The sequence below is a fragment of the Amphiura filiformis genome, chromosome 12, assembly GCF_039555335.1.
Source record: "Amphiura filiformis chromosome 12, Afil_fr2py, whole genome shotgun sequence".
Taxonomy (NCBI): domain Eukaryota; kingdom Metazoa; phylum Echinodermata; class Ophiuroidea; order Amphilepidida; family Amphiuridae; genus Amphiura; species Amphiura filiformis.
In genome coordinates this window covers 3,572,217-3,586,922 of record NC_092639.1, presented here as the reverse complement: position 1 = coordinate 3,586,922, position 14,706 = coordinate 3,572,217, and the positions used below count along the sequence as shown (strand labels likewise).

The 14,706-nt window shown below is 37.1% G+C and overlaps 1 protein-coding gene across 5 annotated transcripts in view; it reads left to right on the top strand.

Annotated features, from left to right (window-relative positions):
* Positions 1-2,703: 2,703 nt before the first annotated feature.
* Positions 2,704-14,706, top strand: part of LOC140165668 (uncharacterized) — a 144,605-nt gene continuing 132,602 nt past the window's right edge. For 4 of the 5 annotated variants that reach the window (XR_011860751.1, XM_072188970.1, XM_072188968.1 and 1 more), the window contains exon 1: positions 2,704-2,805. The gene's annotated coding sequence lies outside the window, so the exon portion shown is untranslated. The remainder of the gene's footprint in view (positions 2,806-14,706) is intronic. The other variant, XM_072188969.1, reaches the window with a different exon arrangement.

Here is a 14,706-nt window from a genome sequence, read left to right as displayed (position 1 = left end):
GAGCACACAGACAAAATTATCGAGTTCTGAAAACGAAGAATATCCTTTTGATATCCAATAATTTTGATTTTTTGAAATACGCGATATAATACAAATTTTATTCTTAAAATTTGATATTTTTTAAATTTTTGATATAACAGTCCTCGAAGTAATCTTAATAATTTTTCCGTCTGTAACAGCTGAAAATTGCAACTCATATCATGCCTAGGGCACCTGCAATAGGCCTGAATGCAATGATGCATAATAATACAGGGTGTCCAAGAAAAGGAGAGAGAACACTCATTGGGGACCGTTCACAAACACTTGTTAGGGGGGCCTGATGCAAAAAGGGGGGCCCTGAAAATGTTTGACCCTCCTAAGAGGGGATCTGAGAAAAATGACCACAAATTTTCCTGGAAAAATTGAGTTTATATGGTTTTCTATGCATAGTCCTATGGGGTTGACCCATAATTTTCATGTCAAAAGGGGGGGGGGAGGCCTGAAATTTTCGAGGTCTGTAAAGGGGGGCCCCAAAAATATTTTTTGCAACAGGCCCCCCCAGTGTTTGTGAAGGGTCCCTTGCGCCCATTTTTTCTCCTATTTGCGAAAAGTTGATCAAATAATGTTGTTATGTAAAGAAACCTTTTAATCGTTAGAAACCAAAAATGAAACCAAAACAATTATTTCAATGGCTCAGAACTTGTAGAAATGCCCATTTGTTTGAAGCTGCTCAATTCTAATAATTAATTTTGTCAGTCACTACAGTAGGTTTAAAACTGTAGGTTTAAACCACTTACCCGGTACCCCCGCCACAAAAATCACGGGGTCCAGGTGAAATTTACCTGGAAAAAAGTTTCACCGTATTTTTTATTTTTTCAACTACTAGCCCGCTGTTTTATGTATTTTCCTGTCATTTCCTGCAAACCTAATCAAGATATTTTGCTGTATCATAAATCGTAGAGGTTGAAAGAATCAACAAGCGTCAGAAATTATAATTGCCATGGAACTTCGGTCATATTTTATTTGAAATATAACTGGATGTTAGGGTTTGCATGCATGGTATGCATATGATGAAAAACAGACACTGACCTTTCCCTAAAACTAGTAAGCAGCAACTTGTGTATCACACCCATCATGGGTTCGAACCCCTTTGTTGTATTTTATTGTTAACCCTGAATAGCGTGATTACTTTTGAATGAGCGGCAGCACACATATTTTGTTTGAGGATAGGTGGATCTATCTCCTTTTCCTCACATCTTCTCTGGTAGTACAAAGCTGTCTTTTTATCTAGTGTTTAGACAATGTTTACTCAACCATTGCTATCAATGGATGTTGCCATTTTTGACGACTTATAACTTTTGGTAAGCTCAAAATGAATCAATAAAATCGTGTATAAGATATTTGCGGGGAATATTTGGGCGCGATTACAAAAATTTAGAAAATAAATGGGCACTTCTGGGTTGGGTATCTATAGATTCTATAGAATTTAAGTATGATATATTTTCGATGGTAATATATTTTCACTTTCAAAGTTTGTAGTTTTCATAATTGCAATTTCTGAATATTATATAAAAAGCACGAATAAGTCTATAAATGTAAGAGTATCGGATCATTTTGAATGTTAATAAATGCGAAACGCCGGCGGTAGACACCAGCGATATCAGAGATTACCGCGATTCTTGCAGTAGCTTTTATGAATAGAATACAATAGTGGATACCGGGGGTACAATAGCGGAACAATAGAGCTCTCTTACGGGCAAATAAACCTCTTCGCGTTTTGCTAAATTTCACTTCTTCTCTTTCATGAACTAACCGTTATTTCATTAAGTAACCGTTATTTTTAAAACTTGGCAAAACATCGACCGATGTTTTTAATGTGATTGAATTTTCGTGATTTCTATTTATACCAACATGTTTGCAATGTTTTTGTTCAAATTGTTCACCATAGCATCGGATTTATGCACATCCTGTAAATGCACTATAAGAAATAAGAGGCAAGTAATCAGGCCCGTACGCAGGATTTTGTTTGGGGGGTGCTGATTTTGAATTTCGTGAAAAGTGGACTTTTTTCCCAAAAATTTTGACCATTTTTGACCAAAAAAGTGTAAAAACCTAATTTTTTTGATCGCTACGCTCGCAATTTGTGATATTTTTGAACTTTTTGTACACTTTTGCAAATTTTTTTTTGGGGGAGTGCGACGCACGGTCCTGCAAGTAGGCCTACCGGTAATAATGCCAATGTTCCGTGACCAAATCTTTGCAACAAAGGTTTGAAAGGCTCTCGGGCACCCATAAAAATGTTGACATTTCAGTTCATCAAGCCCTATTTTGCCTCAAATTTCTTAGTTCCCAAAATTCCAAAATTTCAGTTGAGTGCCCCCCCTCACATTTTTACCCTGAACGGGTATCTGCTGTTTTCCTCGTTTTTTTTCATTTCAAAAATACCTAATAACAATTTTAATTAATGACTTACCCTTCACTTTTATGCAATTTTTAAATAATTTTAATTTGTTTACACCTTCGCTGGAGTCACTGAATGTGCCAAACCAAACCCCAAAACACCTTAAAATTCTTATCATGGAATTGAACTGTGAATGGCCAAATCGGGTGTGTTTGTGATTGACAGGTGTAACGATTGGTGGCGTCCTAAATACACAATATGTGGCTCCTTGCGTTATCAAGCTCATTTACTCCCATCACCATCATTCACTACGATAAATTAAATGAAACCAGCTAAGTTGTTGAATTTGTGTGTATGTATAACCGGCCATTATCGCCCTTGCCGAAATTTGGATTAATATTTTACTGGATTTATACTATTTCTCGGTAAGTTTTTCATATATGAACATGTGGTATGTGTACTAATGAATGTTGTCATCACAGATCACAATCTTTTAAAGGATGTTTTCAATAGGAAATTGTTGAAATCAACAACTTCCTGTGACAAGTCGGCCGTAGTAGAATTCCAAAGCTTGTCTGTCATTGACTGATTGCGGTTTCGATTTCTCATTCATGCATTATTGTACTCATCATCATGTACCGTACACATGGTAGACGTTTAACTTTTAAGACGAAAAGAAGAATAAGTGTGTCAGTGAAGTATAAGGATTATCTCATGATTCTGATCAAGATGTCGTTTGGTTAACTACATGTTCATGATGTTTGACCACAGTCTGCAGTCACTGGCATGCCACTGCCCATTCAATCATTCGATTCACACCATCAATTTGTTGACATGCATGCATGATATTGATATGTCAATTTACATATTAAAGTATTATTCAGATTTCCTTTTACAAATTAACCATCGCGTATACGTGCGCGACGTCAAGCGTGTGCATTGGACCATGTGCAAAATAATACGCGCTGGACGGATAGCAATGTAATGTATGTACGCTTAAAATTTGTAAGGAAATATGAATAATACTTTATGATCAAGCGAATTCAAATTTGTCATCAAAGTTCAAACCACATCATTTTATATATCAACTGAGTGAAAGCCCTTGAGTAAAAAAGCCAAAACTGAAAACCGTTTTGTCATAGCGCTTTTAATTCTGTACGTATGTCTTCTCAAAGACAGTCAAAGATTGACTTATTTATAAATGGCAATATGCTTATTGTCAAAAACGTTCAGCCAACATCAACAAACTAAGCTAAGCCATCAATAAATAGTCAATTGCAAAAAATTGGAACTACGCATCAGCATCATGCTCAGACATCGTTACACAGTAGGCCTACTTGGGCTTGGCGGAAGATAAATAGAACCAATCTCCCCACATTGACGGCCGTGTGAATCCCCTGTGATTTTTCCGTTTTTGTGTCTTTTACAACTACAACATTGCTGGCCATTTGAAACAATCACAATACTTACGTAGTATTGTCTGTCCAATTAACTTAGACACCCAGTTTTTGTTACTTATTTGAAAAAATATCCACTTTCAAAGAAAGTCATGAAAGAAAAGTGTTAACATTCGCTGAGACCTAACGGGATTTTTGTGTTTCCAAAGCATTGAGTGAGAGTTTACCAGAAATTCTATTGAAATTGGAAGGTTTTTCTCAACACTTTAAAAATAATCCGGTAGAAGTTGGGTACCACTATTTTGGAAGGTCTCATTATACAGATTTGTAGGTATTGTGATTTTGGATAGTGAATGGATGAATAGTAAATTAATTATACTCTCACCAAAAACATTTTATAAAAATGAAAAATATAATTCAGTTCATAAAATGCAGACAGTGTTTCTAATTGGCATATTTGTGACGTGTCATGTCAAAAGGAGACACTTTTGGGCAGGTTATCAATTTGGAGGTTTTTACATATCTTTAATAAAGATATATTTTGCTCCACAGTGCCGTTTTTCCCAATGTAATCGGACATTCCTAAGCGAAGATATTGAGTTTGTAAGTTATGGTATTATAAAATTGGAAATTGAGATATCGGCCTTTACAAATATTATTGACAATGTTGAGAGTAGGAATTGCCTTGAAAAATGCGTCCAAAAATACAAGATGCTAGTTATATTCGGGTCTGAAACTATCAGACAATATTTTTAACATTAATAACATCACAAATTCGCAACAAACCCAAATTGTGAAAAAATCACCAGGGCAAATTTTTGGCTATTTCCCCATTTACGATCCTGCCCAAAAGTGTCTCCTTTTGACATGACACGTCACATTTATTCTTAGTGTATTAACTCAGTGATCCCAGCTGTCCCTCAACCAATTACAACAATTCGGCGCGGTATTTGAATCTTGTTCTGTGCATGCTTTTGGCTTGGCCCAATTCCAAGAAAATACAAATTGTATGCCCTATGAATGTTCTGATGTTATTGGTGAGGAGTTTAATTCACAATACACATTTGTTATAATGCACCAACTGAAATTATTGATTGGCTCCAAACAAAGGATTTGAACCGGTGTCCTTCACCGAAATCATGGCAGAGTGCAGTCCATTCAATCAAATATTGTCATCAACCTATTTGATCGTAGTGTATTTGTTATGCGTGTGAGACGACCTCTCGCGGTAGATTGTAAACATGCTTTTGTTGAATGCATTTGAGTAAACCGCCATTATTGTGAATTAGTAAAAGGATCAAAGAAAAAAGGGTGGCATCACTGATCAATATGCATGATTACAATGTTCAAACACCCCTTACTGTAAATAGATTACCCCATCAAAAGTTTCAAGTCATTAGGAATATTCGGCTGGACCCAGATATCTTGCTGTAAATAGTTCAAAATTGAATAAAAGTAGACAAGGAAGAATATTTTTTCATCGCTTTACTAATAATTTCTGTTAGGTCTGACCGTGTTTAGCAACTTTTCTTTCATGACTTTCTGCCAAAGTAAAAACTTTTTCGAAATATATCCTAAAAACCGGGTGTCTAAGTTATTTGGACAGACAATAGTACTAAGTAGGCAAGTATTTTAGACACAGGGATAGCGCTTGAACAAAACACTCCAGAGTTCATTCACAGGGACCCCTGAACTTGCAGAAAATAAAAAAGTAGGGGGTCTGTAGTAGCCCGACACATCATGGCCCTATTGGGTCCTTCCTCACCATACATAGAAATTAGGGCCATGACCTCTGTACTAAATTGCAAAAAGCGGGGCACCCGTGGATGCAGCCACACTGAACTCATGTTGCAGTTTCAAAGGTTCACCCTGCAATCTGCATTCATAATTAAGTACCATGTCCATACTCAGTCTACTCGGAGGTGTGAGTACCTCGGGCTAGGTCCGTAGTAGAGTTTGTTGAGTCAGAGTTGCACAAATGTATGCACAGCACAATGAGCACATCCCAGGCTTTTGGCAATGTATGGAAAAAAAATTGTGCACATAATTGTAGGCCTATATCAAAACGTATATTTTGGACAATCGTACATCAAAGTTACCTGTTAATCTGCTAGTGTCTGCAAAAAACTGGTCATCGCTAGCATACATAGTGACGAAAAAGGATGATATCACGGAATTTCACGCCGCAACATGTCGAAAACGTGGCCTCGTTCGTACAATCCCTGGTACAAACCACCCAGTGCATGTACATATTCATCGCGGCTATGTTTCCACATAAAATTACTTGTGTCGTTACAAGGCCCAAGACACGCCCCCCCCTCTCCACATGATCCCACTTCTTTAATGCTATCAGTTATACATAAGCCCCTCTAACCAATCATCCAAAAAGTAAGATGGGATCTTGTTGGCGCACATTTCTATTACCGATCAAAGTTCCACTTTTGTGCTGCACATAAGCAATATAATGCCAGTTTGGCACAAAGTATAAACTTTGACCTCTATTATATCAGTGCACCGACATGATTCCAAGTAGCTCTTGCTTGACTTTTGTCTACTAGTCATTGAAGAAACTATAATGAAAAGTGAAATTGGGATCTTGTTGGTGCATCTTTTTGTAATGCAGTAAAAAGCATATTGTGCTGCGGGTCATTGTTCAAATTGACCTCCACAATGACGATAAGTCAATTTTTTTAAAAATCATTAAAATATTAATTAAGGGTACATGCCACAAAATAGCTTTCCATAGACTTTACGTGCAAAATAGGGGTCACGTTTTAGGGCTATAAGTCGAGTTACGTCTTACTTTGAAATATATATTTGATATCATCTTAATCAGAACAAAATTCTGCATAACATATCTGAAAATGACACCATATTTTAGGTCTACTTTTTGAGAAAAATAGCGCTATATAAAAGACCCGATTTTCCGTGTTTACGTCCGACTGCTAACGGCCTTTTGACCTCGTGTGTTCATGCGCTCATCATCGTAAACATCACTCAAATTTTCGCGTTTTCTGTTCAAATTAGTAGAGATCACATTCACAAGTTCTAGCAAAACACGATTTGCAACACTAAAATTGTTAATATTGTACCGATTTTGCACATTTTTTATGCAAAGTTGGGACTATAGTCGTGATAAACTTTTACCGGAAACCGCTTCACACGCGGATTTAGTGGCATGCACCCTTAATTGACAGAGAATTATGTCTTCTTTGATGAGTTGCTATTAGAGTCAGGTGACATTGGCGCGCAGAAATACAGGCACGTAAAAATGCCTGAAAATAGGGAATTTTGACCTTTGACCTCTTAGCTCTGCGCTATCAAAATCCCAAAAAGTTTTTGCTGGAAAATGAAACTTACCATGGAGGTCTTTAATATCAAACATGTTCGGACTTGGGATCTAGATGGCGGGCCCCGATATGATGCTTTGAAGTTTGCATGAGGGCGCTTTTCATCAAAATATTGGATTTGCTGTTTTTATGCGCCATCAAGATCCCAACTTTTTTTCTTGGTTTTTGTGATGTAACCATTTGGTGCTTCAAAAAAATGTAAAATGCAAGTTGGGATGATGATGGCGCAAGATGTTATGCTCCTCCAAAGTTTGTCATTTGTAAACTAGGCTCAGAGAGGCCGAAATTTCAAGATTTTTTTTCAGCTGAACGAGACCGCTCTGCACGCTCATTGTACATGTTGTTGGTGTTAATATATGTACCAATATAATTTTTTAGAGAAATTTTTTTTTTTGTATCACAGTTGGGTACCGGGTACAAAAAGACTGGCTCTTAAATATGAACATTAAATTCAAATTAGTCTAACAGTCAGAGAATGGAAAATAAAGAAAGAATGTAAACATGTGTTGCCACGGAATTACCCATATTCGCAATTCATAGAAGACGGTGCAATTTATGTGCATGCAAAGCTATGCAATGCATGCATCTTCTTTGTCTACAGTGGATGTAACCTTAAATCCACCTTTGTTTTGGAATGTACATTATACATTATATTATAGGCAATGGTTCTAGTCTACAAAGATTCAATATGATTATAAAGCATGTGTGTTTTGTGTACCTGTGTGACATGTGTGCAGGTTCTTGTCCACTCTATCTGCACGCTGTTCTGAGAATGTCAACAAAATAGTATAATGTAACAATAGCTCTTATCATGAATTGCAGGCCATTCAATAGCTGCTTGGTCAGTTAGGGTTTATTTGTGTACAACAAATCAATACTTGATTGGATAAGAGTGAGTTCAATGAGTAACATTGATGATTAGTGGACTAACTGTACTTGTTCAAGTGTCAAGAATTATGGATCAATTGCCATCCCATCATTTGTGGACACTGGACAATGATCAATGGATCATCATGGGTTTATATGTATGAATCCTGAACAATATTAAATTCTGAGCCCCAGCATTGCACTACAGGCAATTAGCACAACAAAAAGAAAATTAGGAAAATCCAAAATTTGTCCTTATTTGTAAAACGTTTCATTACCGGTACCAATTTTTTAAATGCAGGCAAAACAGCAATTTCTTATTTTGGCCATTGAAGTTTGGCTTAGTATTTTTGTTCAAATGAGATTAGGGGGCATCAAGGCCAAGTCTAAGCATAAACAGAGGCCCTTTGTGGCCTCCATGAATACAGTGTAGTAGTGTACCATACATGTAGAACGCTCCCCCTCTAATAAAGTATTTTTCGACCAATATGCGTTAAAAGTGCAGAAATGTTATTTTATTTTATTTATTTATTACACTTTATCACTGGCACAGAATTACAAGAAATATATAATATTGCACATAAGTTACATCAAAATTACACAATATTATGAAAGGAACATTTGTTTTTAAGTCCAGTGAATGGCTGGAGCGAACAGGTGCCAGGCACCTCTAAGACCGCCCACCAAAACCAAAAAAGAAGGAAGGAAAAATAAATTAGAGGGGAAAATGCAGGTAAGTTACATTTGCCTGCAATTTGGACAATTACAAAAAGAGGTCCAAGTGCAAACAGAAGTTGCATCAAAGGTGCGAGCAAATTTGGACTGGTAAAACTCCAAAACTTGGTGCTTAAATGAAGCAACAGAATTTGTAGATCTGATAATACTAGGGAGCTGGTTCCAAATGGGCACCATACGCTGAAAAAAGCCCATCTTGTGGCACTCAGTTTTAGAAAGCTGATTTACCAGCAACAAAGGATCAGAGGAAAATCTGGTGGTGGGACGGTCTTTGTTAATACCATTAAAAACTACATAATCATCTAGATTGATGTCATATAATCCCAGATTGCACTTGAAAAATATATTGAGATCAACATATTCTCTTCTAAAACTTAATGGGAGAAGAGTTAGCTCTGTTAACCTTTCTTTGTACTCAGCCTCGGGATAATCTAAAATGAATTTAGTTGCCCTTCTCTGGACCCCCTCAACTTTCTGGATGTTGCGCTTTGAGGTACCACTCCAGAGGGACTGCAATATTCCAAATCACTACGAGCCAAGGCTGAGTACAAAGTCCTGGATACATGACGAGGGGCATTGAAGCCAATGGTGCGTTTAATCATACCAAGTTTTTTGTTACACTTTTTAACAACCCTGTTAATGTGATCATCCCAAGTGAAAGACGAAGAAATATCAAGACCAAGATCTTTAATGGAACTAACACGGTCTAGAATGGCACCATTCATTTTATAATCATGACGAATTGCATTCCTCGTCTGGTGATTGATATGATCTGGCATTTAGAGGGATGAAAATGGAGATCCCAAGTTTTGCTCCAATTAAATAATGCATCAATATCACTTTGGAGCATGTGACAATCAGAGACATCAGAGATGTTTTTATAACATTTAGAGTCATCTGCAAACAAAGCTAAAGAAGAATTCTGGGCAACACTGGGCATGTCATTTATGTACAAAAGAAAAAGCATAGGCCCCAATATTGAACCTTGCGGTACCCCGGAAACAACTGGAAGCCAGTCGGAATTTACCCCATCAATAACAACCCTCTGCCTCCTCCCTGTTAAATAAGCTTGAAACCAATTGAGGAGGTCAGAATGAAAGCCAAAAGATTGCAATTTGTGAAGCAACAAGCTATGACAAACACTGTCAAAAGCTTTAGAGAAATCAAGATAGATCATATCAACTTGCCCAGCGTTGTCCAGAGTAGAACTGACTTCATGAAAAACGGATAAAAGCTGTGTCACAGTGGAGCGACCTTTGATAAAACCATGTTGCAGATGGTATAATTGGTCTTTAATTGCGGGGAACACTTGATCAAAAATAGCTCTCTCCATCACTTTTCCACATATACACAATAGTGACACAGGTCTATAATTTTCAGCACGTTGCCTGTCAGACTTTTTAAAACAGGAACAACATTGGCTTTTAACCAGGTCTCATGCATAATACCAGAACTCAAAGATAAGTTAAAAATGTGGCACAAAGGAAAAACAATTTCATGGCGCATTCTTTCAAGACCCTGGGAGATATCCCATCAGGACCAATAGCTTTGGAAACATTTAAATTGCACAAGATCTTGAGGACATCACATTCGTTGATCTGAATATTACCCAGTGAAGGATGTTGAAACCCATGTATCTTTGGCAACTGTGTGTTGGAAGTTGGCTGAGTAAAAACAGAATAAAAATAGTTGTTAAAACGAGAAGCTTTTTCTCTAGCTGTTGTAGCTGTGATGTTATCCCAGCTGATAACTTTTGGAAGAGATTTGGATTTTGTTTTGATCTAAAAATGACCAGAATCTCTTGGTGTTATCAACAACACTTTCACCAAGACTATCAATATACTCATTAAACTTGGCAGAGAGCAAATTTTTCAAACGATTCGTAACTTCCGAAAATTGGCCCAGTGGCTAGAGAGATTTGATTTTTTTTAGCACGCCTCAACGTAGTTTCCTTTTTGTTTTGGAGATGCCTAACTTCTGCGTCAATCACGCTGGGGCGAAGAGTCTTTGATCTTAATTTTTGGTATGTAATCGTCTAAACCCTTGGTGAATATTTCTGAAAATAAATTCCATGATGAATTAACATCTATTGCACAATATACTTGACTAAAATCAGTGTTTTGCAGCTGACAACGTATATCATTAAAATTAGCTGCTTTAAAATTGTATACAAATCGAGGTCTTTGTTCGAGACGCTCAACCCTGGTACACACAGTAAATTGAAGCAGCTTGTGATCTGTTAAGAATGTTTCATGTGATATGGTAACACCATTGAGCCTGTCAGGGACAGTTGTGAAAATAAGATCTAAAATATTATCACAATTTTTTCTAGATGGGATATCATTCATTTGCTTCAGGAAAAAAGAATCCACAGAATCACAAAAAGCTTGTTCAGAATCTGTAACATTGTGATAGTATTGTCAAGACAACCTTTTACATCAGGAAGATTAAAATCACCAATTACATGAATCTGGTTAAAGTCATTGTGGAGTTTTTCAATTGTAGAGTCAAAATTATTAACAAATGTTTGACGTTGCCATCAGGTGCTCTGTAGCATAACACAAGAGCCATTTTTTCACTTTTATTTGGTCTTATTTCAATTACCATTATCTTGTCAATAGGCTCAGTATCAGAACGTCGTAGTGTGATTATAGAGCTTTTAACTGCAAAGAGGAGACCCCCATGCTCGTTCTTTCTCAGGGTCATCTCTATCCTTGCGATAAATATCATATCCACTGCAAGGGATTTCACTATCATCAACTGTTTCATTGAGCCATGTTTCAGAGACGGACACACAGTCAAATTTATTTGTAGATAAGATGGATTGAAAATCTCTAAGTTTGTTAATGTTCTTTTTCCTTTTAATAGTTTTCATACTCCGCGCATTTAAATAAAGAAAGTTGAGTTTATTGGAATTGACATTGTTTGAAGTTGAATTGTTTGAAGTTGTGTTGGGATGACTTGGACCTGAAGATGCATTCACATCATCGTTGGAGAACTCACTGGAGTCCAGATCACCGTCGGAAGAACTGCAGGATGAGTTGAAAAAGAGTCGCTGAACTGTGGGGCGCACAAGATGAACAGAACCAAGGGTCGCGTCAGATGAAGCCAGAGTTTCATAGCTTTGAACATTCATACCAATGCACTTCGTGTGAAACCACAGATTGCACATGTCGCACAGTATACCACGTTGATTGGACCGAACACACTTTGAACAGCTTCCACATGGATCTTTTGTGGGACCGGGTTAACTTCACATCCCCACAATTAAGTAGACAGAGACAGAAAATTGAAGAAATCTTGAGTTGAACACCAGCGCCATTACTCAGCATCTCACGTTTCTTGTCACGATGATTAGCAGCACCAAACTGATGAATGGGTGTAAGTAGTAGTTTACTGGATTCTTCTATGGACAGTTCTTTGTTGAAATGTTTAATGTTACAGAGCAATAGTCTAGATGGATCATGATGATAATCAGCTTCAAGGCCACCCAAAGAATAACTAACAGCATGGGTCGGTACACATAAACAGTTTTTAAACCGTGCAAGTAAGAAGTACATAGCGAGAGAAAACATAACACCATTTTTGCCTGCCATTTTCGATGACAAAAATCAGTTCTGGTGGATTCCAGTGATGGTAAAGTTCACACCAGACAACTAGCCTATGACTGTTACGATAGTGAAAGTGATGGATTCTATGTCCACTATGTAAGCTTATCAAAATGGTGGGTAATGATGACAAAGTTCACACCAATAGGGCTAGCAATACTGCCACAGTAGTGAAAGATGGTAATGTTCACTAGAAGTTGTCAAAGACTGAAGGTTGAGTAAGCTACAGTTGCTACAAGCATACCTGCACATACGTGTGCGTCTGCAGAATTCAGCAACTTTTTTGGGTGTTTAAGCTTACCTCTGAGCTTACCTAATCACAATTCATAAGTCCAATAAAAAACACCAAAGATGACGAGTTGCAAAGTTCAAAACTTCACAGATGTGATACTCCATACATCTATAGTGTAGACTTGTGGGTGAATGATGATTGACATGGGAGATTTGGGACAATATAATGCTAGAATCTCAGAGGTCTCTACTCCCATGTCTCACCCCACTGGCGGCCATTTTTTTTCATGCTTCCTCGAGTAAATAAGCCTAGTACCGATCGCGATCAGATGGCCAAAATAGCTTTGCAATCCTGAAGTTCAAGTACAACCAGAGGTAAGGCTGTGACCTATCGGGTAATGACGTATTCGGGTACCCGAGGTAAATTCGGGCGGGTACCCGGGTACCCGAAATTGCCAAAAATTTTCGGTTTTGTAGTGTCTCTGGACCTAGACCTAAATGCTAGGATCATGGTTGACCTAAAAAAAAAAAAAAAAAAAAAAAAAATTGAATTTTGCACATTGTTTTGTAATTTTAATATGAAAATTGATACATAGTTTTCATGTCATACTCTATTAATGATATCAAAATGCATTGAATTTGAATGCATTTTGATATCATTAATAGAGCATGACATGAAAACTATGTATTAATTTTTATATTAAAATTACAAAACAATGTGCAAAATTCAATTTTTTTTTTTTTAGGTCAACCATGATCCTAGCATTTAGGTCTAGGTCAGAGACTCTGCAAAACCGAAAACTTTGAAAAAAAATTTAAAATTTTTTTTTTTTTTTTTTTTTAAATTCGGGTAATCCGTAAATGGAATTTGTATCCGGGTAGGGAAAAACTGGCGGGTACCCGAATATCCGGGCTTGAGTCACTGCCTTAACCAGAGGTCACCGGGCGATATTTTGTCATTTCCAGGTATAAGCTTACGCATGTAGTTTGCGTAAATTGCGTACCGTACATGTTTTTATTGTTAAATAATAATAGACGCCCCCCTTAGGAAAAATGCAACGCCCCAGGGCGTTTAAATACGGTATTCATGGTTTATGGTTGTTTTTGTATTTCTATAAGATAGGGCCCTACATAATAATTCTTTTAAAAACTCGAAGAGTTAAAACTGAATTAATGCATGGTACATGGACATGGTACACCACAGCCGTATTAAAATGAAATTCAATTTATTTTTCAAATTTTGCAGCCTTTGATTTTTGCAGATTTATTCCTTGAAATGAACAATGATGAATGAAATTAAAACCTGTCAAATATTTCTGCATTAATTTTTATCATTGCACATTACCAATTGACACATAATCTGGCAGCTAGATAAATACACAGCGTTTTATTAAAATGGCTGTGCAATGACTGCAATCTGATGCCCAGAGGGGGTTAGACGGGATTCAAGATGCTTGTTTATTCAGCGAGCCAATATCTGGCAGAGAACCCAGTGGGGATGAGGCTATTGGTATGAGCCAAAGTGGTGTCATATCAACGATATATCATACATGTAGAGCTAAAAATTGGTGGAGTATGTGGGATTGTAGGTCCTACTTGTAGCCTAGATGGGGGCACACCACCACATTGGGTTCGTTACTTTTAATGCACTCGGTGTTTCTACCGTCCCGGCTCAAACCAGGCTCAAACGATTCTAGAAGTTTTCTCACAAGCCCCGCCTACTTTTCATTCCTTCTCGGCGACCCGGAAGTAACGTTTTCCATTGGTTTGTGTGGTGCAAAATGAGGAAATTACCAATATTTGGCAACGAATTACAGGAATTCCAGTCGTAGATCTCGACTGAAATGGATATATTAGGTAAATAACACTTTCATTTATGTAATATAAAAAAATTGTAGGAGATCTACTACCAGTTTGGTAGAAAATCGAGTTGAAATGTGGGCATGTTTTTGGTATAATGGTCAATTGAATTGACGGGTTAAGTATTAAACTCAATGGGAATCTCAAGCTTTCGGCTAGGCTAAACTTTAGTCTCGGCATTATACAACAATATTTTGTAAATTTTCTCGTAAATCGACTCGTCCATGTGTGGTATACACTCTCTTTTTCCATTTAAATAGTTAAGAATGGAAATTTTG